Consider the following 26208-nt stretch of genomic DNA (forward strand, 5'->3'; position numbering starts at 1 on the left):
GCAAATCATACAAATGTGAAACTGCAGTCACACGAATAATAGGGCGTTGAACCAGAATAGCAGAATTTCTACTGACAATGACGAAGAGCAATCCGCTGCTGCCATGTACAGTGTCAGGGAACGTCATCGTGCAAAGTTGCAGTAGCACATACGCAGATGAAATGTGTATATGGCACTGTCAGGGCATGGTAACGGAAACTCGTCATGATCGTAAATAAACAAAGTACTTAATGCAATAGTAATAGATTGCTGCTTGTACTAGAAGCAGTAAAACCATCCCAATAGTAGCCAAAATAATCACAAGAGAAATATCATCAAGAATTTTGCCTATTATATCGGCGATTGGAAGGCCATCGGATCTTCGCACATGCGAAACCTAGAGAAACGAACGACATAGGGGAAGAAGCGCCTAAAGTAAAGGAAAGAATGAAGAAAGACCCAAATGAAGGCAACATGAATGATGTGGAGATCATTTTGTGGTTCTAAAAGAATTTTCTGCTCAGTTGAATGAATTCGTTTCGAGTTTGTCAGACGTGTCTCTCCATCGCGTGTTTGTGTACTAATAATTTCGTGAAAGTTGCAAAAATATTTTTGGCTTGAAAAGTCGCAGTGGAGACTTTGAAGAGGGAAAAGCTTACAGCACCTGGTATTCCCAGGCGGTCTCCCATCCAAGTACTAACCAGGCCCGACCCTGCTTAGCTTCCGAGATCGGACGAGATCGGGCGTTCTCAGGGTGGTATGGCCGTAAGCGAGAGACGAGCTGCACTACAGCCCATTTATACTGTAGGCTGAAGCCCAAGTCGTTCTCGAGTCACTCACTTCCTGATTTGCAATCGTACAGAGAGTACAAACCTTTCGTCCAAACCAAGGAATCTGTCTCACCTCCTGCACACATGCACGAGCACATGGCTCTCCAGCTCACGGGTTTAACACCACTTTACTGCATGCTCACTCATCTTTATTTCCCTACATGTTTCAAAAGGAGCACCGCATCTTAGCTTCTTGCTTGATTCTAATGCCAGGTACGCCTTTATGAAAAAGAAAGAAAAAAAAAAGAAAGAAATTGACATCAGATATCAAATTGCTGGAAGAGAGGGAAGGGTGACCACGAAAAGTGTATTTACAGCTAGGCCTACTTCCACAATACTTTTCTGGATCAATTATTAGTGCGTTAAAAACCATGCAAACCGACAAGTAAACGACCGCTGCAACTACAAGAGCCGAGCGCCTGCGCTCTTCTTTGATGTTTTAGGCCGATTCAGGAGTTGGGCGCATTACCGCCACCAAGTGAGCTGGAGTGTGTGGCCTGTTGAATCAAGCGCTCGCTCGCTCGCTCGCTCGCTCTTAATTTACAGCGTTCGTTAGACGAGTCTATCAAAAGGGACTTACACAAGTGCTTCAACTGGAAACTTCAGTCGGATGTTTTGAAATGAGCTGAATCAAAAGGCCACGATTTAACACCACTGAAAAACACACAGAATGCCGAGTTTCCCTTCCCATCTGCAGAAATGAGCTTTCGTGGCCATCGTGACTGAATGATGTGCACAAACGGTGCATGCTCAATGTGGTGCCCGATCACGCTATAAAAAGAAAGAAGCACGCACCTGTAGCATACGCGTGGTGAATTGCAGAAAATAAAGGAAGGAATTGGGGAAAAAATGATGGAAGTAAAAGGATACTCAAAAAAAAAACACACAAAGAAAAACCATTTTTAAACGAGAAAAAAGAGAGAGAAAAAAAACAGACAAACAAACGTGCGAATAAATCTATATAGGTGATTGAAGGAACGAAAGTAAATGTATTAACAGTAAATAGATGATAAATGTAAAACTGTACATTTTGAAGTGAATAAATAGAATAGGATATGTTTCTTGTCATCCTAAGATTACATGGAAATTAGGTTTGCATCTCCTGTCATTATATGAGTGGTACATATCTAGAAAGAAAAGAATACTGTACATAATTGAAGAAATGAGCAATATCCCGTTGCAGGTGCGAGTAATTGACACGGCGCATAGTTTATTAGTGCAAATCATACAAATGTGAAACTGCAGTCACACGAATAATAGGGCGTTGAACCAGAATAGCAGAATTTCTACTGACAATGACGAAGAGCAATCCGCTGCTGCCATGTACAGTGTCAGGGAACGTCATCGTGCAAAGTTGCAGTAGCACATACGCAGATGAAATGTGTATATGGCACTGTCAGGGCATGGTAACGGAAACTCGTCATGATCGTAAATAAACAAAGTACTTAATGCAATAGTAATAGATTGCTGCTTGTACTAGAAGCAGTAAAACCATCCCAATAGTAGCCAAAATAATCACAAGAGAAATATCATCAAGAATTTTGCCTATTATATCGGCGATTGGAAGGCCATCGGATCTTCGCACATGCGAAACCTAGAGAAACGAACGACATAGGGGAAGAAGCGCCTAAAGTAAAGGAAAGAATGAAGAAAGACCCAAATGAAGGCAACATGAATGATGTGGAGATCATTTTGTGGTTCTAAAAGAATTTTCTGCTCAGTTGAATGAATTCGTTTCGAGTTTGTCAGACGTGTCTCTCCATCGCGTGTTTGTGTACTAATAATTTCGTGAAAGTTGCAAAAATATTTTTGGCTTGAAAAGTCGCAGTGGAGACTTTGAAGAGGGAAAAGCTTACAGCACCTGGTATTCCCAGGCGGTCTCCCATCCAAGTACTAACCAGGCCCGACCCTGCTTAGCTTCCGAGATCGGACGAGATCGGGCGTTCTCAGGGTGGTATGGCCGTAAGCGAGAGACGAGCTGCACTACAGCCCATTTATACTGTAGGCTGAAGCCCAAGTCGTTCTCGAGTCACTCACTTCCTGATTTGCAATCGTACAGAGAGTACAAACCTTTCGTCCAAACCAAGGAATCTGTCTCACCTCCTGCACACATGCACGAGCACATGGCTCTCCAGCTCACGGGTTTAACACCACTTTACTGCATGCTCACTCATCTTTATTTCCCTACATGTTTCAAAAGGAGCACCGCATCTTAGCTTCTTGCTTGATTCTAATGCCAGGTACGCCTTTATGAAAAAGAAAGAAAAAAAAAAGAAAGAAATTGACATCAGATATCAAATTGCTGGAAGAGAGGGAAGGGTGACCACGAAAAGTGTATTTACAGCTAGGCCTACTTCCACAATACTTTTCTGGATCAATTATTAGTGCGTTAAAAACCATGCAAACCGACAAGTAAACGACCGCTGCAACTACAAGAGCCGAGCGCCTGCGCTCTTCTTTGATGTTTTAGGCCGATTCAGGAGTTGGGCGCATTACCGCCACCAAGTGAGCTGGAGTGTGTGGCCTGTTGAATCAAGCGCTCGCTCGCTCGCTCGCTCGCTCTTAATTTACAGCGTTCGTTAGACGAGTCTATCAAAAGGGACTTACACAAGTGCTTCAACTGGAAACTTCAGTCGGATGTTTTGAAATGAGCTGAATCAAAAGGCCACGATTTAACACCACTGAAAAACACACAGAATGCCGAGTTTCCCTTCCCATCTGCAGAAATGAGCTTTCGTGGCCATCGTGACTGAATGATGTGCACAAACGGTGCATGCTCAATGTGGTGCCCGATCACGCTATAAAAAGAAAGAAGCACGCACCTGTAGCATACGCGTGGTGAATTGCAGAAAATAAAGGAAGGAATTGGGAAAAAATGATGGAAGTAAAAGGATACTCAAAAAAAAAACAAAAGGAAAGTAAAGGAAAGAATGAAGAAAGACCCAAATGAAGGCAACATGAATGATGTGGAGATCATTTTGTGGTTCTAAAAGAATTTTCTGCTCAGTTGAATGAATTCGTTTCGAGTTTGTCAGACGTGTCTCTCCATCGCGTGTTTGTGTACTAATAATTTCGTGAAAGTTGCAAAAATATTTTTGGCTTGAAAAGTCGCAGTGGAGACTTTGAAGAGGGAAAAGCTTACAGCACCTGGTATTCCCAGGCGGTCTCCCATCCAAGTACTAACCAGGCCCGACCCTGCTTAGCTTCCGAGATCGGACGAGATCGGGCGTTCTCAGGGTGGTATGGCCGTAAGCGAGAGACGAGCTGCACTACAGCCCATTTATACTGTAGGCTGAAGCCCAAGTCGTTCTCGAGTCACTCACTTCCTGATTTGCAATCGTACAGAGAGTACAAACCTTTCGTCCAAACCAAGGAATCTGTCTCACCTCCTGCACACATGCACGAGCACATGGCTCTCCAGCTCACGGGTTTAACACCACTTTACTGCATGCTCACTCATCTTTATTTCCCTACATGTTTCAAAAGGAGCACCGCATCTTAGCTTCTTGCTTGATTCTAATGCCAGGTACGCCTTTATGAAAAAGAAAGAAAAAAAAAAAAGAAAGAAATTGACATCAGATATCAAATTGCTGGAAGAGAGGGAAGGGTGACCACGAAAAGTGTATTTACAGCTAGGCCTACTTCCACAATACTTTTCTGGATCAATTATTAGTGCGTTAAAAACCATGCAAATCGACAAGTAAACGACCGCTGCAACTACAAGAGCCGAGCGCCTGCGCTCTTCTTTGATGTTTTAGGCCGATTCAGGAGTTGGGCGCATTACCGCCACCAAGTGAGCTGGAGTGTGTGGCCTGTTGAATCAAGCGCTCGCTCGCTCGCTCGCTCGCTCTTAATTTACAGCGTTCGTTAGACGAGTCTATCAAAAGGGACTTACACAAGTGCTTCAACTGGAAACTTCAGTCGGATGTTTTGAAATGAGCTGAATCAAAAGGCCACGATTTAACACCACTGAAAAACACACAGAATGCCGAGTTTCCCTTCCCATCTGCAGAAATGAGCTTTCGTGGCCATCGTGACTGAATGATGTGCACAAACGGTGCATGCTCAATGTGGTGCCCGATCACGCTATAAAAAGAAAGAAGCACGCACCTGTAGCATACGCGTGGTGAATTGCAGAAAATAAAGGAAGGAATTGGGAAAAAATGATGGAAGTAAAAGGATACTCAAAAAAAAAACACACAAAGAAAAACCATTTTTAAACGAGAAAAAAGAGAGAGAAAAAAAACAGACAAACAAACGTGCGAATAAATCTATATAGGTGATTGAAGGAACGAAAGTAAATGTATTAACAGTAAATAGATGATAAATGTAAAACTGTACATTTTGAAGTGAATAAATAGAATAGGATATGTTTCTTGTCATCCTAAGATTACATGGAAATTAGGTTTGCATCTCCTGTCATTATATGAGTGGTACATATCTAGAAAGAAAAGAATACTGTACATAATTGAAGAAATGAGCAATATCCCGTTGCAGGTGCGAGTAATTGACACGGCGCATAGTTTATTAGTGCAAATCATACAAATGTGAAACTGCAGTCACACGAATAATAGGGCGTTGAACCAGAATAGCAGAATTTCTACTGACAATGACGAAGAGCAATCCGCTGCTGCCATGTACAGTGTCAGGGAACGTCATCGTGCAAAGTTGCAGTAGCACATACGCAGATGAAATGTGTATATGGCACTGTCAGGGCATGGTAACGGAAACTCGTCATGATCGTAAATAAACAAAGTACTTAATGCAATAGTAATAGATTGCTGCTTGTACTAGAAGCAGTAAAAACATCCCAATAGTAGCCAAAATAATCACAAGAGAAATATCATCAAGAATTTTGCCTATTATATCGGCGATTGGAAGGCCATCGGATCTTCGCACATGCGAAACCTAGAGAAATGAACGACATAGGGGAAGAAGCGCCTAAAGTAAAGGAAAGAATGAAGAAAGACCCAAATGAAGGCAACATGAATGATGTGGAGATCATTTTGTGGTTCTAAAAGAATTTTCTGCTCAGTTGAATGAATTCGTTTCGAGTTTGTCAGACGTGTCTCTCCATCGCGTGTTTGTGTACTAATAATTTCGTGAAAGTTGCAAAAATATTTTTGGCTTGAAAAGTCGCAGTGGAGACTTTGAAGAGGGAAAAGCTTACAGCACCTGGTATTCCCAGGCGGTCTCCCATCCAAGTACTAACCAGGCCCGACCCTGCTTAGCTTCCGAGATCGGACGAGATCGGGCGTTCTCAGGGTGGTATGGCCGTAAGCGAGAGACGAGCTGCACTACAGCCCATTTATACTGTAGGCTGAAGCCCAAGTCGTTCTCGAGTCACTCACTTCCTGATTTGCAATCGTACAGAGAGTACAAACCTTTCGTCCAAACCAAGGAATCTGTCTCACCTCCTGCACACATGCACGAGCACATGGCTCTCCAGCTCACGGGTTTAACACCACTTTACTGCATGCTCACTCATCTTTATTTCCCTACATGTTTCAAAAGGAGCACCGCATCTTAGCTTCTTGCTTGATTCTAATGCCAGGTACGCCTTTATGAAAAAGAAAGAAAAAAAAAAGAAAGAAATTGACATCAGATATCAAATTGCTGGAAGAGAGGGAAGGGTGACCACGAAAAGTGTATTTACAGCTAGGCCTACTTCCACAATACTTTTCTGGATCAATTATTAGTGCGTTAAAAACCATGCAAACCGACAAGTAAACGACCGCTGCAACTACAAGAGCCGAGCGCCTGCGCTCTTCTTTGATGTTTTAGGCCGATTCAGGAGTTGGGCGCATTACCGCCACCAAGTGAGCTGGAGTGTGTGGCCTGTTGAATCAAGCGCTCGCTCGCTCGCTCGCTCGCTCTTAATTTACAGCGTTCGTTAGACGAGTCTATCAAAAGGGACTTACACAAGTGCTTCAACTGGAAACTTCAGTCGGATGTTTTGAAATGAGCTGAATCAAAAGGCCACGATTTAACACCACTGAAAAACACACAGAATGCCGAGTTTCCCTTCCCATCTGCAGAAATGAGCTTTCGTGGCCATCGTGACTGAATGATGTGCACAAACGGTGCATGCTCAATGTGGTGCCCGATCACGCTATAAAAAGAAAGAAGCACGCACCTGTAGCATACGCGTGGTGAATTGCAGAAAATAAAGGAAGGAATTGGGAAAAAATGATGGAAGTAAAAGGATACTCAAAAAAAAAACAAAAGGAAAGTAAAGGAAAGAATGAAGAAAGACCCAAATGAAGGCAACATGAATGATGTGGAGATCATTTTGTGGTTCTAAAAGAATTTTCTGCTCAGTTGAATGAATTCGTTTCGAGTTTGTCAGACGTGTCTCTCCATCGCGTGTTTGTGTACTAATAATTTCGTGAAAGTTGCAAAAATATTTTTGGCTTGAAAAGTCGCAGTGGAGACTTTGAAGAGGGAAAAGCTTACAGCACCTGGTATTCCCAGGCGGTCTCCCATCCAAGTACTAACCAGGCCCGACCCTGCTTAGCTTCCGAGATCGGACGAGATCGGGCGTTCTCAGGGTGGTATGGCCGTAAGCGAGAGACGAGCTGCACTACAGCCCATTTATACTGTAGGCTGAAGCCCAAGTCGTTCTCGAGTCACTCACTTCCTGATTTGCAATCGTACAGAGAGTACAAACCTTTCGTCCAAACCAAGGAATCTGTCTCACCTCCTGCACACATGCACGAGCACATGGCTCTCCAGCTCACGGGTTTAACACCACTTTACTGCATGCTCACTCATCTTTATTTCCCTACATGTTTCAAAAGGAGCACCGCATCTTAGCTTCTTGCTTGATTCTAATGCCAGGTACGCCTTTATGAAAAAGAAAGAAAAAAAAAAAGAAAGAAATTGACATCAGATATCAAATTGCTGGAAGAGAGGGAAGGGTGACCACGAAAAGTGTATTTACAGCTAGGCCTACTTCCACAATACTTTTCTGGATCAATTATTAGTGCGTTAAAAACCATGCAAATCGACAAGTAAACGACCGCTGCAACTACAAGAGCCGAGCGCCTGCGCTCTTCTTTGATGTTTTAGGCCGATTCAGGAGTTGGGCGCATTACCGCCACCAAGTGAGCTGGAGTGTGTGGCCTGTTGAATCAAGCGCTCGCTCGCTCGCTCGCTCGCTCTTAATTTACAGCGTTCGTTAGACGAGTCTATCAAAAGGGACTTACACAAGTGCTTCAACTGGAAACTTCAGTCGGATGTTTTGAAATGAGCTGAATCAAAAGGCCACGATTTAACACCACTGAAAAACACACAGAATGCCGAGTTTCCCTTCCCATCTGCAGAAATGAGCTTTCGTGGCCATCGTGACTGAATGATGTGCACAAACGGTGCATGCTCAATGTGGTGCCCGATCACGCTATAAAAAGAAAGAAGCACGCACCTGTAGCATACGCGTGGTGAATTGCAGAAAATAAAGGAAGGAATTGGGAAAAAATGATGGAAGTAAAAGGATACTCAAAAAAAAAACACACAAAGAAAAACCATTTTTAAACGAGAAAAAAGAGAGAGAAAAAAAACAGACAAACAAACGTGCGAATAAATCTATATAGGTGATTGAAGGAACGAAAGTAAATGTATTAACAGTAAATAGATGATAAATGTAAAACTGTACATTTTGAAGTGAATAAATAGAATAGGATATGTTTCTTGTCATCCTAAGATTACATGGAAATTAGGTTTGCATCTCCTGTCATTATATGAGTGGTACATATCTAGAAAGAAAAGAATACTGTACATAATTGAAGAAATGAGCAATATCCCGTTGCAGGTGCGAGTAATTGACACGGCGCATAGTTTATTAGTGCAAATCATACAAATGTGAAACTGCAGTCACACGAATAATAGGGCGTTGAACCAGAATAGCAGAATTTCTACTGACAATGACGAAGAGCAATCCGCTGCTGCCATGTACAGTGTCAGGGAACGTCATCGTGCAAAGTTGCAGTAGCACATACGCAGATGAAATGTGTATATGGCACTGTCAGGGCATGGTAACGGAAACTCGTCATGATCGTAAATAAACAAAGTACTTAATGCAATAGTAATAGATTGCTGCTTGTACTAGAAGCAGTAAAAACATCCCAATAGTAGCCAAAATAATCACAAGAGAAATATCATCAAGAATTTTGCCTATTATATCGGCGATTGGAAGGCCATCGGATCTTCGCACATGCGAAACCTAGAGAAATGAACGACATAGGGGAAGAAGCGCCTAAAGTAAAGGAAAGAATGAAGAAAGACCCAAATGAAGGCAACATGAATGATGTGGAGATCATTTTGTGGTTCTAAAAGAATTTTCTGCTCAGTTGAATGAATTCGTTTCGAGTTTGTCAGACGTGTCTCTCCATCGCGTGTTTGTGTACTAATAATTTCGTGAAAGTTGCAAAAATATTTTTGGCTTGAAAAGTCGCAGTGGAGACTTTGAAGAGGGAAAAGCTTACAGCACCTGGTATTCCCAGGCGGTCTCCCATCCAAGTACTAACCAGGCCCGACCCTGCTTAGCTTCCGAGATCGGACGAGATCGGGCGTTCTCAGGGTGGTATGGCCGTAAGCGAGAGACGAGCTGCACTACAGCCCATTTATACTGTAGGCTGAAGCCCAAGTCGTTCTCGAGTCACTCACTTCCTGATTTGCAATCGTACAGAGAGTACAAACCTTTCGTCCAAACCAAGGAATCTGTCTCACCTCCTGCACACATGCACGAGCACATGGCTCTCCAGCTCACGGGTTTAACACCACTTTACTGCATGCTCACTCATCTTTATTTCCCTACATGTTTCAAAAGGAGCACCGCATCTTAGCTTCTTGCTTGATTCTAATGCCAGGTACGCCTTTATGAAAAAGAAAGAAAAAAAAAAGAAAGAAATTGACATCAGATATCAAATTGCTGGAAGAGAGGGAAGGGTGACCACGAAAAGTGTATTTACAGCTAGGCCTACTTCCACAATACTTTTCTGGATCAATTATTAGTGCGTTAAAAACCATGCAAACCGACAAGTAAACGACCGCTGCAACTACAAGAGCCGAGCGCCTGCGCTCTTCTTTGATGTTTTAGGCCGATTCAGGAGTTGGGCGCATTACCGCCACCAAGTGAGCTGGAGTGTGTGGCCTGTTGAATCAAGCGCTCGCTCGCTCGCTCGCTCGCTCTTAATTTACAGCGTTCGTTAGACGAGTCTATCAAAAGGGACTTACACAAGTGCTTCAACTGGAAACTTCAGTCGGATGTTTTGAAATGAGCTGAATCAAAAGGCCACGATTTAACACCACTGAAAAACACACAGAATGCCGAGTTTCCCTTCCCATCTGCAGAAATGAGCTTTCGTGGCCATCGTGACTGAATGATGTGCACAAACGGTGCATGCTCAATGTGGTGCCCGATCACGCTATAAAAAGAAAGAAGCACGCACCTGTAGCATACGCGTGGTGAATTGCAGAAAATAAAGGAAGGAATTGGGAAAAAATGATGGAAGTAAAAGGATACTCAAAAAAAAAACAAAAGGAAAGTAAAGGAAAGAATGAAGAAAGACCCAAATGAAGGCAACATGAATGATGTGGAGATCATTTTGTGGTTCTAAAAGAATTTTCTGCTCAGTTGAATGAATTCGTTTCGAGTTTGTCAGACGTGTCTCTCCATCGCGTGTTTGTGTACTAATAATTTCGTGAAAGTTGCAAAAATATTTTTGGCTTGAAAAGTCGCAGTGGAGACTTTGAAGAGGGAAAAGCTTACAGCACCTGGTATTCCCAGGCGGTCTCCCATCCAAGTACTAACCAGGCCCGACCCTGCTTAGCTTCCGAGATCGGACGAGATCGGGCGTTCTCAGGGTGGTATGGCCGTAAGCGAGAGACGAGCTGCACTACAGCCCATTTATACTGTAGGCTGAAGCCCAAGTCGTTCTCGAGTCACTCACTTCCTGATTTGCAATCGTACAGAGAGTACAAACCTTTCGTCCAAACCAAGGAATCTGTCTCACCTCCTGCACACATGCACGAGCACATGGCTCTCCAGCTCACGGGTTTAACACCACTTTACTGCATGCTCACTCATCTTTATTTCCCTACATGTTTCAAAAGGAGCACCGCATCTTAGCTTCTTGCTTGATTCTAATGCCAGGTACGCCTTTATGAAAAAGAAAGAAAAAAAAAAAAGAAAGAAATTGACATCAGATATCAAATTGCTGGAAGAGAGGGAAGGGTGACCACGAAAAGTGTATTTACAGCTAGGCCTACTTCCACAATACTTTTCTGGATCAATTATTAGTGCGTTAAAAACCATGCAAATCGACAAGTAAACGACCGCTGCAACTACAAGAGCCGAGCGCCTGCGCTCTTCTTTGATGTTTTAGGCCGATTCAGGAGTTGGGCGCATTACCGCCACCAAGTGAGCTGGAGTGTGTGGCCTGTTGAATCAAGCGCTCGCTCGCTCGCTCGCTCGCTCTTAATTTACAGCGTTCGTTAGACGAGTCTATCAAAAGGGACTTACACAAGTGCTTCAACTGGAAACTTCAGTCGGATGTTTTGAAATGAGCTGAATCAAAAGGCCACGATTTAACACCACTGAAAAACACACAGAATGCCGAGTTTCCCTTCCCATCTGCAGAAATGAGCTTTCGTGGCCATCGTGACTGAATGATGTGCACAAACGGTGCATGCTCAATGTGGTGCCCGATCACGCTATAAAAAGAAAGAAGCACGCACCTGTAGCATACGCGTGGTGAATTGCAGAAAATAAAGGAAGGAATTGGGAAAAAATGATGGAAGTAAAAGGATACTCAAAAAAAAAACACACAAAGAAAAACCATTTTTAAACGAGAAAAAAGAGAGAGAAAAAAAACAGACAAACAAACGTGCGAATAAATCTATATAGGTGATTGAAGGAACGAAAGTAAATGTATTAACAGTAAATAGATGATAAATGTAAAACTGTACATTTTGAAGTGAATAAATAGAATAGGATATGTTTCTTGTCATCCTAAGATTACATGGAAATTAGGTTTGCATCTCCTGTCATTATATGAGTGGTACATATCTAGAAAGAAAAGAATACTGTACATAATTGAAGAAATGAGCAATATCCCGTTGCAGGTGCGAGTAATTGACACGGCGCATAGTTTATTAGTGCAAATCATACAAATGTGAAACTGCAGTCACACGAATAATAGGGCGTTGAACCAGAATAGCAGAATTTCTACTGACAATGACGAAGAGCAATCCGCTGCTGCCATGTACAGTGTCAGGGAACGTCATCGTGCAAAGTTGCAGTAGCACATACGCAGATGAAATGTGTATATGGCACTGTCAGGGCATGGTAACGGAAACTCGTCATGATCGTAAATAAACAAAGTACTTAATGCAATAGTAATAGATTGCTGCTTGTACTAGAAGCAGTAAAAACATCCCAATAGTAGCCAAAATAATCACAAGAGAAATATCATCAAGAATTTTGCCTATTATATCGGCGATTGGAAGGCCATCGGATCTTCGCACATGCGAAACCTAGAGAAATGAACGACATAGGGGAAGAAGCGCCTAAAGTAAAGGAAAGAATGAAGAAAGACCCAAATGAAGGCAACATGAATGATGTGGAGATCATTTTGTGGTTCTAAAAGAATTTTCTGCTCAGTTGAATGAATTCGTTTCGAGTTTGTCAGACGTGTCTCTCCATCGCGTGTTTGTGTACTAATAATTTCGTGAAAGTTGCAAAAATATTTTTGGCTTGAAAAGTCGCAGTGGAGACTTTGAAGAGGGAAAAGCTTACAGCACCTGGTATTCCCAGGCGGTCTCCCATCCAAGTACTAACCAGGCCCGACCCTGCTTAGCTTCCGAGATCGGACGAGATCGGGCGTTCTCAGGGTGGTATGGCCGTAAGCGAGAGACGAGCTGCACTACAGCCCATTTATACTGTAGGCTGAAGCCCAAGTCGTTCTCGAGTCACTCACTTCCTGATTTGCAATCGTACAGAGAGTACAAACCTTTCGTCCAAACCAAGGAATCTGTCTCACCTCCTGCACACATGCACGAGCACATGGCTCTCCAGCTCACGGGTTTAACACCACTTTACTGCATGCTCACTCATCTTTATTTCCCTACATGTTTCAAAAGGAGCACCGCATCTTAGCTTCTTGCTTGATTCTAATGCCAGGTACGCCTTTATGAAAAAGAAAGAAAAAAAAAAGAAAGAAATTGACATCAGATATCAAATTGCTGGAAGAGAGGGAAGGGTGACCACGAAAAGTGTATTTACAGCTAGGCCTACTTCCACAATACTTTTCTGGATCAATTATTAGTGCGTTAAAAACCATGCAAACCGACAAGTAAACGACCGCTGCAACTACAAGAGCCGAGCGCCTGCGCTCTTCTTTGATGTTTTAGGCCGATTCAGGAGTTGGGCGCATTACCGCCACCAAGTGAGCTGGAGTGTGTGGCCTGTTGAATCAAGCGCTCGCTCGCTCGCTCGCTCGCTCTTAATTTACAGCGTTCGTTAGACGAGTCTATCAAAAGGGACTTACACAAGTGCTTCAACTGGAAACTTCAGTCGGATGTTTTGAAATGAGCTGAATCAAAAGGCCACGATTTAACACCACTGAAAAACACACAGAATGCCGAGTTTCCCTTCCCATCTGCAGAAATGAGCTTTCGTGGCCATCATGACTGAATGATGTGCACAAACGGTGCATGCTCAATGTGGTGCCCGATCACGCTATAAAAAGAAAGAAGCACGCACCTGTAGCATACGCGTGGTGAATTGCAGAAAATAAAGGAAGGAATTGGGAAAAAATGATGGAAGTAAAAGGATACTCAAAAAAAAAACAAAAGGAAAGTAAAGGAAAGAATGAAGAAAGACCCAAATGAAGGCAACATGAATGATGTGGAGATCATTTTGTGGTTCTAAAAGAATTTTCTGCTCAGTTGAATGAATTCGTTTCGAGTTTGTCAGACGTGTCTCTCCATCGCGTGTTTGTGTACTAATAATTTCGTGAAAGTTGCAAAAATATTTTTGGCTTGAAAAGTCGCAGTGGAGACTTTGAAGAGGGAAAAGCTTACAGCACCTGGTATTCCCAGGCGGTCTCCCATCCAAGTACTAACCAGGCCCGACCCTGCTTAGCTTCCGAGATCGGACGAGATCGGGCGTTCTCAGGGTGGTATGGCCGTAAGCGAGAGACGAGCTGCACTACAGCCCATTTATACTGTAGGCTGAAGCCCAAGTCGTTCTCGAGTCACTCACTTCCTGATTTGCAATCGTACAGAGAGTACAAACCTTTCGTCCAAACCAAGGAATCTGTCTCACCTCCTGCACACATGCACGAGCACATGGCTCTCCAGCTCACGGGTTTAACACCACTTTACTGCATGCTCACTCATCTTTATTTCCCTACATGTTTCAAAAGGAGCACCGCATCTTAGCTTCTTGCTTGATTCTAATGCCAGGTACGCCTTTATGAAAAAGAAAGAAAAAAAAAAGAAAGAAATTGACATCAGATATCAAATTGCTGGAAGAGAGGGAAGGGTGACCACGAAAAGTGTATTTACAGCTAGGCCTACTTCCACAATACTTTTCTGGATCAATTATTAGTGCGTTAAAAACCATGCAAACCGACAAGTAAACGACCGCTGCAACTACAAGAGCCGAGCGCCTGCGCTCTTCTTTGATGTTTTAGGCCGATTCAGGAGTTGGGCGCATTACCGCCACCAAGTGAGCTGGAGTGTGTGGCCTGTTGAATCAAGCGCTCGCTCGCTCGCTCGCTCGCTCTTAATTTACAGCGTTCGTTAGACGAGTCTATCAAAAGGGACTTACACAAGTGCTTCAACTGGAAACTTCAGTCGGATGTTTTGAAATGAGCTGAATCAAAAGGCCACGATTTAACACCACTGAAAAACACACAGAATGCCGAGTTTCCCTTCCCATCTGCAGAAATGAGCTTTCGTGGCCATCGTGACTGAATGATGTGCACAAACGGTGCATGCTCAATGTGGTGCCCGATCACGCTATAAAAAGAAAGAAGCACGCACCTGTAGCATACGCGTGGTGAATTGCAGAAAATAAAGGAAGGAATTGGGAAAAAATGATGGAAGTAAAAGGATACTCAAAAAAAAACACACAAAGAAAAACCATTTTTAAACGAGAAAAAAGAGAGAGAAAAAAAACAGACAAACAAAGGTGCGAATAAATCTATATAGGTGATTGAAGGAACGAAAGTAAATGTATTAACAGTAAATAGATGATAAATGTAAAACTGTACATTTTGAAGTGAATAAATAGAATAGGATATGTTTCTTGTCATCCTAAGATTACATGGAAATTAGGTTTGCATCTCCTGTCATTATATGAGTGGTACATATCTAGAAAGAAAAGAATACTGTACATAATTGAAGAAATGAGCAATATCCCGTTGCAGGTGCGAGTAACTGACACGGCGCATAGTTTATTCGTGCAAATCATACAAATGTGACACTGCAGTCACACGAATAATAGGGCGTTGAATCAGAATAGCAGAATTTCTACTGACAATGACGAAGAGCAATCCGCTGCTGCCATGTACAGTGTCAGGGAACGTCATCGTGCAAAGTTGCAGTAGCACATACGCAAATGAAATGTGTATATGGCACTGTCAGGGCATGGTAACGGAAACTCGTCATGATCGTAAATAAACAAAGTACTTAATGCAATAGTAATAGATTGCTGCTTGTACTAGAAGCAGTAAAACCATCCCAATAGTAGCCAAAATAATCACAAGAGGAATATCATCAAGAATTTTGCCTATTATATCGGCGATTGGAAGGCCATCGGATCTTCGCACATGCGAAACCTAGAGAAACGAACGACATAGGGGAAGAAGCGCCTAAAGTAAAGGAAAGAATGAAGAAAGACCCAAATGAAGGCAACATGAATGATGTGGAGATCATTTTGTGGTTCTAAAAGAATTTTCTGCTCAGTTGAATGAATTCGTTTCGAGTTTGTCAGACGTGTCTCTCCATCGCGTGTTTGTGTACTAATAATTTCGTGAACGTTGCAAAAATATTTTTGGCTTGAAAAGTCGCAGTGGAGACTTTGAAGAGGGAAAAGCTTACAGCACCTGGTATTCCCAGGCGGTCTCCCATCCAAGTACTAACCAGGCCCGACCCTGCTTAGCTTCCGAGATCGGACGAGATCGGGCGTTCTCAGGGTGGTATGGCCGTAAGCGAGAGACGAGCTGCACTACAGCCCATTTATACTGTAGGCTGAAGCCCAAGTCGTTCTCGAGTCACTCACTTCCTGATTTGCAATCGTACAGAGAGTACAAACCTTTCGTCCAAACCAAGGAATCTGTCTCACCTCCTGCACACATGCACGAGCACATGGCTCTCCAGCTCACGGGTTTAACACCACTTTACTGCATGCTCACTCATCTTTATTTCCCTACATGTTTCAAAAGGAGCACCGCATCTTAGCTTCTTGCTTGATTCTAATGCCAGGTACGCCTTTATGAAAAAGAAAGAAAAAAAAAAAGAAAGAAATTGACATCAGATATCAAATTGCTGGAAGAGAGGGAAGGGTGACCACGAAAAGTGTATTTACAGCTAGGCCTACTTCCACAATACTTTTCTGGATCAATTATTAGTGCGTTAAAAACCATGCAAATCGACAAGTAAACGACCGCTGCAACTACAAGAGCCGAGCGCCTGCGCTCTTCTTTGATGTTTTAGGCCGATTCAGGAGTTGGGCGCATTACCGCCACCAAGTGAGCTGGAGTGTGTGGCCTGTTGAATCAAGCGCTCGCTCGCTCGCTCGCTCGCTCTTAATTTACAGCGTTCGTTAGACGAGTCTATCAAAAGGGACTTACACAAGTGCTTCAACTGGAAACTTCAGTCGGATGTTTTGAAATGAGCTGAATCAAAAGGCCACGATTTAACACCACTGAAAAACACACAGAATGCCGAGTTTCCCTTCCCATCTGCAGAAATGAGCTTTCGTGGCCATCGTGACTGAATGATGTGCACAAACGGTGCATGCTCAATGTGGTGCCCGATCACGCTATAAAAAGAAAGAAGCACGCACCTGTAGCATACGCGTGGTGAATTGCAGAAAATAAAGGAAGGAATTGGGAAAAAATGATGGAAGTAAAAGGATACTCAAAAAAAAAACACACAAAGAAAAACCATTTTTAAACGAGAAAAAAGAGAGAGAAAAAAAACAGACAAACAAACGTGCGAATAAATCTATATAGGTGATTGAAGGAACGAAAGTAAATGTATTAACAGTAAATAGATGATAAATGTAAAACTGTACATTTTGAAGTGAATAAATAGAATAGGATATGTTTCTTGTCATCCTAAGATTACATGGAAATTAGGTTTGCATCTCCTGTCATTATATGAGTGGTACATATCTAGAAAGAAAAGAATACTGTACATAATTGAAGAAATGAGCAATATCCCGTTGCAGGTGCGAGTAATTGACACGGCGCATAGTTTATTAGTGCAAATCATACAAATGTGAAACTGCAGTCACACGAATAATAGGGCGTTGAACCAGAATAGCAGAATTTCTACTGACAATGACGAAGAGCAATCCGCTGCTGCCATGTACAGTGTCAGGGAACGTCATCGTGCAAAGTTGCAGTAGCACATACGCAGATGAAATGTGTATATGGCACTGTCAGGGCATGGTAACGGAAACTCGTCATGATCGTAAATAAACAAAGTACTTAATGCAATAGTAATAGATTGCTGCTTGTACTAGAAGCAGTAAAAACATCCCAATAGTAGCCAAAATAATCACAAGAGAAATATCATCAAGAATTTTGCCTATTATATCGGCGATTGGAAGGCCATCGGATCTTCGCACATGCGAAACCTAGAGAAATGAACGACATAGGGGAAGAAGCGCCTAAAGTAAAGGAAAGAATGAAGAAAGACCCAAATGAAGGCAACATGAATGATGTGGAGATCATTTTGTGGTTCTAAAAGAATTTTCTGCTCAGTTGAATGAATTCGTTTCGAGTTTGTCAGACGTGTCTCTCCATCGCGTGTTTGTGTACTAATAATTTCGTGAAAGTTGCAAAAATATTTTTGGCTTGAAAAGTCGCAGTGGAGACTTTGAAGAGGGAAAAGCTTACAGCACCTGGTATTCCCAGGCGGTCTCCCATCCAAGTACTAACCAGGCCCGACCCTGCTTAGCTTCCGAGATCGGACGAGATCGGGCGTTCTCAGGGTGGTATGGCCGTAAGCGAGAGACGAGCTGCACTACAGCCCATTTATACTGTAGGCTGAAGCCCAAGTCGTTCTCGAGTCACTCACTTCCTGATTTGCAATCGTACAGAGAGTACAAACCTTTCGTCCAAACCAAGGAATCTGTCTCACCTCCTGCACACATGCACGAGCACATGGCTCTCCAGCTCACGGGTTTAACACCACTTTACTGCATGCTCACTCATCTTTATTTCCCTACATGTTTCAAAAGGAGCACCGCATCTTAGCTTCTTGCTTGATTCTAATGCCAGGTACGCCTTTATGAAAAAGAAAGAAAAAAAAAAGAAAGAAATTGACATCAGATATCAAATTGCTGGAAGAGAGGGAAGGGTGACCACGAAAAGTGTATTTACAGCTAGGCCTACTTCCACAATACTTTTCTGGATCAATTATTAGTGCGTTAAAAACCATGCAAACCGACAAGTAAACGACCGCTGCAACTACAAGAGCCGAGCGCCTGCGCTCTTCTTTGATGTTTTAGGCCGATTCAGGAGTTGGGCGCATTACCGCCACCAAGTGAGCTGGAGTGTGTGGCCTGTTGAATCAAGCGCTCGCTCGCTCGCTCGCTCGCTCTTAATTTACAGCGTTCGTTAGACGAGTCTATCAAAAGGGACTTACACAAGTGCTTCAACTGGAAACTTCAGTCGGATGTTTTGAAATGAGCTGAATCAAAAGGCCACGATTTAACACCACTGAAAAACACACAGAATGCCGAGTTTCCCTTCCCATCTGCAGAAATGAGCTTTCGTGGCCATCATGACTGAATGATGTGCACAAACGGTGCATGCTCAATGTGGTGCCCGATCACGCTATAAAAAGAAAGAAGCACGCACCTGTAGCATACGCGTGGTGAATTGCAGAAAATAAAGGAAGGAATTGGGAAAAAATGATGGAAGTAAAAGGATACTCAAAAAAAAAACAAAAGGAAAGTAAAGGAAAGAATGAAGAAAGACCCAAATGAAGGCAACATGAATGATGTGGAGATCATTTTGTGGTTCTAAAAGAATTTTCTGCTCAGTTGAATGAATTCGTTTCGAGTTTGTCAGACGTGTCTCTCCATCGCGTGTTTGTGTACTAATAATTTCGTGAAAGTTGCAAAAATATTTTTGGCTTGAAAAGTCGCAGTGGAGACTTTGAAGAGGGAAAAGCTTACAGCACCTGGTATTCCCAGGCGGTCTCCCATCCAAGTACTAACCAGGCCCGACCCTGCTTAGCTTCCGAGATCGGACGAGATCGGGCGTTCTCAGGGTGGTATGGCCGTAAGCGAGAGACGAGCTGCACTACAGCCCATTTATACTGTAGGCTGAAGCCCAAGTCGTTCTCGAGTCACTCACTTCCTGATTTGCAATCGTACAGAGAGTACAAACCTTTCGTCCAAACCAAGGAATCTGTCTCACCTCCTGCACACATGCACGAGCACATGGCTCTCCAGCTCACGGGTTTAACACCACTTTACTGCATGCTCACTCATCTTTATTTCCCTACATGTTTCAAAAGGAGCACCGCATCTTAGCTTCTTGCTTGATTCTAATGCCAGGTACGCCTTTATGAAAAAGAAAGAAAAAAAAAAAAGAAAGAAATTGACATCAGATATCAAATTGCTGGAAGAGAGGGAAGGGTGACCACGAAAAGTGTATTTACAGCTAGGCCTACTTCCACAATACTTTTCTGGATCAATTATTAGTGCGTTAAAAACCATGCAAATCGACAAGTAAACGACCGCTGCAACTACAAGAGCCGAGCGCCTGCGCTCTTCTTTGATGTTTTAGGCCGATTCAGGAGTTGGGCGCATTACCGCCACCAAGTGAGCTGGAGTGTGTGGCCTGTTGAATCAAGCGCTCGCTCGCTCGCTCGCTCGCTCTTAATTTACAGCGTTCGTTAGACGAGTCTATCAAAAGGGACTTACACAAGTGCTTCAACTGGAAACTTCAGTCGGATGTTTTGAAATGAGCTGAATCAAAAGGCCACGATTTAACACCACTGAAAAACACACAGAATGCCGAGTTTCCCTTCCCATCTGCAGAAATGAGCTTTCGTGGCCATCGTGACTGAATGATGTGCACAAACGGTGCATGCTCAATGTGGTGCCCGATCACGCTATAAAAAGAAAGAAGCACGCACCTGTAGCATACGCGTGGTGAATTGCAGAAAATAAAGGAAGGAATTGGGAAAAAATGATGGAAGTAAAAGGATACTCAAAAAAAAAACACACAAAGAAAAACCATTTTTAAACGAGAAAAAAGAGAGAGAAAAAAAACAGACAAACAAACGTGCGAATAAATCTATATAGGTGATTGAAGGAACGAAAGTAAATGTATTAACAGTAAATAGATGATAAATGTAAAACTGTACATTTTGAAGTGAATAAATAGAATAGGATATGTTTCTTGTCATCCTAAGATTACATGGAAATTAGGTTTGCATCTCCTGTCATTATATGAGTGGTACATATCTAGAAAGAAAAGAATACTGTACATAATTGAAGAAATGAGCAATATCCCGTTGCAGGTGCGAGTAATTGACACGGCGCATAGTTTATTAGTGCAAATCATACAAATGTGAAACTGCAGTCACACGAATAATAGGGCGTTGAACCAGAATAGCAGAATTTCTACTGACAATGACGAAGAGCAATCCGCTGCTGCCATGTACAGTGTCAGGGAACGTCATCGTGCAAAGTTGCAGTAGCACATACGCAGATGAAATGTGTATATGGCACTGTCAGGGCATGGTAACGGAAACTCGTCATGATCGTAAATAAACAAAGTACTTAATGCAATAGTAATAGATTGCTGCTTGTACTAGAAGCAGTAAAAACATCCCAATAGTAGCCAAAATAATCACAAGAGAAATATCATCAAGAATTTTGCCTATTATATCGGCGATTGGAAGGCCATCGGATCTTCGCACATGCGAAACCTAGAGAAATGAACGACATAGGGGAAGAAGCGCCTAAAGTAAAGGAAAGAATGAAGAAAGACCCAAATGAAGGCAACATGAATGATGTGGAGATCATTTTGTGGTTCTAAAAGAATTTTCTGCTCAGTTGAATGAATTCGTTTCGAGTTTGTCAGACGTGTCTCTCCATCGCGTGTTTGTGTACTAATAATTTCGTGAAAGTTGCAAAAATATTTTTGGCTTGAAAAGTCGCAGTGGAGACTTTGAAGAGGGAAAAGCTTACAGCACCTGGTATTCCCAGGCGGTCTCCCATCCAAGTACTAACCAGGCCCGACCCTGCTTAGCTTCCGAGATCGGACGAGATCGGGCGTTCTCAGGGTGGTATGGCCGTAAGCGAGAGACGAGCTGCACTACAGCCCATTTATACTGTAGGCTGAAGCCCAAGTCGTTCTCGAGTCACTCACTTCCTGATTTGCAATCGTACAGAGAGTACAAACCTTTCGTCCAAACCAAGGAATCTGTCTCACCTCCTGCACACATGCACGAGCACATGGCTCTCCAGCTCACGGGTTTAACACCACTTTACTGCATGCTCACTCATCTTTATTTCCCTACATGTTTCAAAAGGAGCACCGCATCTTAGCTTCTTGCTTGATTCTAATGCCAGGTACGCCTTTATGAAAAAGAAAGAAAAAAAAAAGAAAGAAATTGACATCAGATATCAAATTGCTGGAAGAGAGGGAAGGGTGACCACGAAAAGTGTATTTACAGCTAGGCCTACTTCCACAATACTTTTCTGGATCAATTATTAGTGCGTTAAAAACCATGCAAACCGACAAGTAAACGACCGCTGCAACTACAAGAGCCGAGCGCCTGCGCTCTTCTTTGATGTTTTAGGCCGATTCAGGAGTTGGGCGCATTACCGCCACCAAGTGAGCTGGAGTGTGTGGCCTGTTGAATCAAGCGCTCGCTCGCTCGCTCGCTCGCTCTTAATTTACAGCGTTCGTTAGACGAGTCTATCAAAAGGGACTTACACAAGTGCTTCAACTGGAAACTTCAGTCGGATGTTTTGAAATGAGCTGAATCAAAAGGCCACGATTTAACACCACTGAAAAACACACAGAATGCCGAGTTTCCCTTCCCATCTGCAGAAATGAGCTTTCGTGGCCATCGTGACTGAATGATGTGCACAAACGGTGCATGCTCAATGTGGTGCCCGATCACGCTATAAAAAGAAAGAAGCACGCACCTGTAGCATACGCGTGGTGAATTGCAGAAAATAAAGGAAGGAATTGGGAAAAAATGATGGAAGTAAAAGGATACTCAAAAAAAAAACAAAAGGAAAGTAAAGGAAAGAATGAAGAAAGACCCAAATGAAGGCAACATGAATGATGTGGAGATCATTTTGTGGTTCTAAAAGAATTTTCTGCTCAGTTGAATGAATTCGTTTCGAGTTTGTCAGACGTGTCTCTCCATCGCGTGTTTGTGTACTAATAATTTCGTGAAAGTTGCAAAAATATTTTTGGCTTGAAAAGTCGCAGTGGAGACTTTGAAGAGGGAAAAGCTTACAGCACCTGGTATTCCCAGGCGGTCTCCCATCCAAGTACTAACCAGGCCCGACCCTGCTTAGCTTCCGAGATCGGACGAGATCGGGCGTTCTCAGGGTGGTATGGCCGTAAGCGAGAGACGAGCTGCACTACAGCCCATTTATACTGTAGGCTGAAGCCCAAGTCGTTCTCGAGTCACTCACTTCCTGATTTGCAATCGTACAGAGAGTACAAACCTTTCGTCCAAACCAAGGAATCTGTCTCACCTCCTGCACACATGCACGAGCACATGGCTCTCCAGCTCACGGGTTTAACACCACTTTACTGCATGCTCACTCATCTTTATTTCCCTACATGTTTCAAAAGGAGCACCGCATCTTAGCTTCTTGCTTGATTCTAATGCCAGGTACGCCTTTATGAAAAAGAAAGAAAAAAAAAAAAGAAAGAAATTGACATCAGATATCAAATTGCTGGAAGAGAGGGAAGGGTGACCACGAAAAGTGTATTTACAGCTAGGCCTACTTCCACAATACTTTTCTGGATCAATTATTAGTGCGTTAAAAACCATGCAAATCGACAAGTAAACGACCGCTGCAACTACAAGAGCCGAGCGCCTGCGCTCTTCTTTGATGTTTTAGGCCGATTCAGGAGTTGGGCGCATTACCGCCACCAAGTGAGCTGGAGTGTGTGGCCTGTTGAATCAAGCGCTCGCTCGCTCGCTCGCTCGCTCTTAATTTACAGCGTTCGTTAGACGAGTCTATCAAAAGGGACTTACACAAGTGCTTCAACTGGAAACTTCAGTCGGATGTTTTGAAATGAGCTGAATCAAAAGGCCACGATTTAACACCACTGAAAAACACACAGAATGCCGAGTTTCCCTTCCCATCTGCAGAAATGAGCTTTCGTGGCCATCGTGACTGAATGATGTGCACAAACGGTGCATGCTCAATGTGGTGCCCGATCACGCTATAAAAAGAAAGAAGCACGCACCTGTAGCATACGCGTGGTGAATTGCAGAAAATAAAGGAAGGAATTGGGAAAAAATGATGGAAGTAAAAGGATACTCAAAAAAAAAACACACAAAGAAAAACCATTTTTAAACGAGAAAAAAGAGAGAGAAAAAAAACAGACAAACAAACGTGCGAATAAATCTATATAGGTGATTGAAGGAACGAAAGTAAATGTATTAACAGTAAATAGATGATAAATGTAAAACTGTACATTTTGAAGTGAATAAATAGAATAGGATATGTTTCTTGTCATCCTAAGATTACATGGAAATTAGGTTTGCATCTCCTGTCATTATATGAGTGGTACATATCTAGAAAGAAAAGAATACTGTACATAATTGAAGAAATGAGCAATATCCCGTTGCAGGTGCGAGTAATTGACACGGCGCATAGTTTATTAGTGCAAATCATACAAATGTGAAACTGCAGTCACACGAATAATAGGGCGTTGAACCAGAATAGCAGAATTTCTACTGACAATGACGAAGAGCAATCCGCTGCTGCCATGTACAGTGTCAGGGAACGTCATCGTGCAAAGTTGCAGTAGCACATACGCAGATGAAATGTGTATATGGCACTGTCAGGGCATGGTAACGGAAACTCGTCATGATCGTAAATAAACAAAGTACTTAATGCAATAGTAATAGATTGCTGCTTGTACTAGAAGCAGTAAAAACATCCCAATAGTAGCCAAAATAATCACAAGAGAAATATCATCAAGAATTTTGCCTATTATATCGGCGATTGGAAGGCCATCGGATCTTCGCACATGCGAAACCTAGAGAAATGAACGACATAGGGGAAGAAGCGCCTAAAGTAAAGGAAAGAATGAAGAAAGACCCAAATGAAGGCAACATGAATGATGTGGAGATCATTTTGTGGTTCTAAAAGAATTTTCTGCTCAGTTGAATGAATTCGTTTCGAGTTTGTCAGACGTGTCTCTCCATCGCGTGTTTGTGTACTAATAATTTCGTGAAAGTTGCAAAAATATTTTTGGCTTGAAAAGTCGCAGTGGAGACTTTGAAGAGGGAAAAGCTTACAGCACCTGGTATTCCCAGGCGGTCTCCCATCCAAGTACTAACCAGGCCCGACCCTGCTTAGCTTCCGAGATCGGACGAGATCGGGCGTTCTCAGGGTGGTATGGCCGTAAGCGAGAGACGAGCTGCACTACAGCCCATTTATACTGTAGGCTGAAGCCCAAGTCGTTCTCGAGTCACTCACTTCCTGATTTGCAATCGTACAGAGAGTACAAACCTTTCGTCCAAACCAAGGAATCTGTCTCACCTCCTGCACACATGCACGAGCACATGGCTCTCCAGCTCACGGGTTTAACACCACTTTACTGCATGCTCACTCATCTTTATTTCCCTACATGTTTCAAAAGGAGCACCGCATCTTAGCTTCTTGCTTGATTCTAATGCCAGGTACGCCTTTATGAAAAAGAAAGAAAAAAAAAAGAAAGAAATTGACATCAGATATCAAATTGCTGGAAGAGAGGGAAGGGTGACCACGAAAAGTGTATTTACAGCTAGGCCTACTTCCACAATACTTTTCTGGATCAATTATTAGTGCGTTAAAAACCATGCAAACCGACAAGTAAACGACCGCTGCAACTACAAGAGCCGAGCGCCTGCGCTCTTCTTTGATGTTTTAGGCCGATTCAGGAGTTGGGCGCATTACCGCCACCAAGTGAGCTGGAGTGTGTGGCCTGTTGAATCAAGCGCTCGCTCGCTCGCTCGCTCGCTCTTAATTTACAGCGTTCGTTAGACGAGTCTATCAAAAGGGACTTACACAAGTGCTTCAACTGGAAACTTCAGTCGGATGTTTTGAAATGAGCTGAATCAAAAGGCCACGATTTAACACCACTGAAAAACACACAGAATGCCGAGTTTCCCTTCCCATCTGCAGAAATGAGCTTTCGTGGCCATCGTGACTGAATGATGTGCACAAACGGTGCATGCTCAATGTGGTGCCCGATCACGCTATAAAAAGAAAGAAGCACGCACCTGTAGCATACGCGTGGTGAATTGCAGAAAATAAAGGAAGGAATTGGGAAAAAATGATGGAAGTAAAAGGATACTCAAAAAAAAAACAAAAGGAAAGTAAAGGAAAGAATGAAGAAAGACCCAAATGAAGGCAACATGAATGATGTGGAGATCATTTTGTGGTTCTAAAAGAATTTTCTGCTCAGTTGAATGAATTCGTTTCGAGTTTGTCAGACGTGTCTCTCCATCGCGTGTTTGTGTACTAATAATTTCGTGAAAGTTGCAAAAATATTTTTGGCTTGAAAAGTCGCAGTGGAGACTTTGAAGAGGGAAAAGCTTACAGCACCTGGTATTCCCAGGCGGTCTCCCATCCAAGTACTAACCAGGCCCGACCCTGCTTAGCTTCCGAGATCGGACGAGATCGGGCGTTCTCAGGGTGGTATGGCCGTAAGCGAGAGACGAGCTGCACTACAGCCCATTTATACTGTAGGCTGAAGCCCAAGTCGTTCTCGAGTCACTCACTTCCTGATTTGCAATCGTACAGAGAGTACAAACCTTTCGTCCAAACCAAGGAATCTGTCTCACCTCCTGCACACATGCACGAGCACATGGCTCTCCAGCTCACGGGTTTAACACCACTTTACTGCATGCTCACTCATCTTTATTTCCCTACATGTTTCAAAAGGAGCAC

General features: G+C 43.0%; 16 non-coding genes across 16 annotated transcripts; all 16 read right to left on the reverse strand.

Annotated features, from left to right (window-relative positions):
* Positions 1-631: 631 nt before the first annotated feature.
* LOC128624595 (5S ribosomal RNA) lies at positions 632-750 on the reverse strand. Its single transcript, XR_008388801.1, has one exon. It is a non-coding gene; the product is annotated as a 5S ribosomal RNA (ribosomal RNA).
* Positions 751-2658: 1908 nt separating this feature from the next.
* On the reverse strand, positions 2659-2777 carry LOC128624596 (5S ribosomal RNA). Its single transcript, XR_008388802.1, has one exon. It is a non-coding gene; the product is annotated as a 5S ribosomal RNA (ribosomal RNA).
* Positions 2778-3944: 1167 nt separating this feature from the next.
* Positions 3945-4063, reverse strand: LOC128624597 (5S ribosomal RNA). The gene has a single exon (XR_008388803.1). It is a non-coding gene; the product is annotated as a 5S ribosomal RNA (ribosomal RNA).
* Positions 4064-5972: 1909 nt separating this feature from the next.
* On the reverse strand, positions 5973-6091 carry LOC128624599 (5S ribosomal RNA). Its single transcript, XR_008388804.1, has one exon. It is a non-coding gene; the product is annotated as a 5S ribosomal RNA (ribosomal RNA).
* A 1167-nt stretch (positions 6092-7258) lies between these two features.
* On the reverse strand, positions 7259-7377 carry LOC128624601 (5S ribosomal RNA). The gene has a single exon (XR_008388806.1). It is a non-coding gene; the product is annotated as a 5S ribosomal RNA (ribosomal RNA).
* Positions 7378-9285: 1908 nt separating this feature from the next.
* On the reverse strand, positions 9286-9404 carry LOC128624602 (5S ribosomal RNA). Its single transcript, XR_008388807.1, has one exon. It is a non-coding gene; the product is annotated as a 5S ribosomal RNA (ribosomal RNA).
* A 1167-nt stretch (positions 9405-10571) lies between these two features.
* Positions 10572-10690, reverse strand: LOC128624603 (5S ribosomal RNA). The gene has a single exon (XR_008388808.1). It is a non-coding gene; the product is annotated as a 5S ribosomal RNA (ribosomal RNA).
* Positions 10691-12599: 1909 nt separating this feature from the next.
* Positions 12600-12718, reverse strand: LOC128624604 (5S ribosomal RNA). The gene has a single exon (XR_008388809.1). It is a non-coding gene; the product is annotated as a 5S ribosomal RNA (ribosomal RNA).
* A 1167-nt stretch (positions 12719-13885) lies between these two features.
* On the reverse strand, positions 13886-14004 carry LOC128624605 (5S ribosomal RNA). Its single transcript, XR_008388810.1, has one exon. It is a non-coding gene; the product is annotated as a 5S ribosomal RNA (ribosomal RNA).
* A 1906-nt stretch (positions 14005-15910) lies between these two features.
* LOC128624606 (5S ribosomal RNA) lies at positions 15911-16029 on the reverse strand. Its single transcript, XR_008388811.1, has one exon. It is a non-coding gene; the product is annotated as a 5S ribosomal RNA (ribosomal RNA).
* Positions 16030-17937: 1908 nt separating this feature from the next.
* On the reverse strand, positions 17938-18056 carry LOC128624607 (5S ribosomal RNA). Its single transcript, XR_008388812.1, has one exon. It is a non-coding gene; the product is annotated as a 5S ribosomal RNA (ribosomal RNA).
* A 1167-nt stretch (positions 18057-19223) lies between these two features.
* LOC128624608 (5S ribosomal RNA) lies at positions 19224-19342 on the reverse strand. The gene has a single exon (XR_008388813.1). It is a non-coding gene; the product is annotated as a 5S ribosomal RNA (ribosomal RNA).
* A 1909-nt stretch (positions 19343-21251) lies between these two features.
* Positions 21252-21370, reverse strand: LOC128624609 (5S ribosomal RNA). Its single transcript, XR_008388814.1, has one exon. It is a non-coding gene; the product is annotated as a 5S ribosomal RNA (ribosomal RNA).
* Positions 21371-22537: 1167 nt separating this feature from the next.
* LOC128624610 (5S ribosomal RNA) lies at positions 22538-22656 on the reverse strand. The gene has a single exon (XR_008388815.1). It is a non-coding gene; the product is annotated as a 5S ribosomal RNA (ribosomal RNA).
* A 1909-nt stretch (positions 22657-24565) lies between these two features.
* On the reverse strand, positions 24566-24684 carry LOC128624612 (5S ribosomal RNA). Its single transcript, XR_008388817.1, has one exon. It is a non-coding gene; the product is annotated as a 5S ribosomal RNA (ribosomal RNA).
* A 1167-nt stretch (positions 24685-25851) lies between these two features.
* LOC128624613 (5S ribosomal RNA) lies at positions 25852-25970 on the reverse strand. The gene has a single exon (XR_008388818.1). It is a non-coding gene; the product is annotated as a 5S ribosomal RNA (ribosomal RNA).
* Positions 25971-26208: the final 238 nt, after the last annotated feature.

The sequence above is a fragment of the Ictalurus furcatus genome, chromosome 20, assembly GCF_023375685.1.
Source record: "Ictalurus furcatus strain D&B chromosome 20, Billie_1.0, whole genome shotgun sequence".
Classification (NCBI taxonomy): Eukaryota; Metazoa; Chordata; class Actinopteri; order Siluriformes; family Ictaluridae; genus Ictalurus; species Ictalurus furcatus.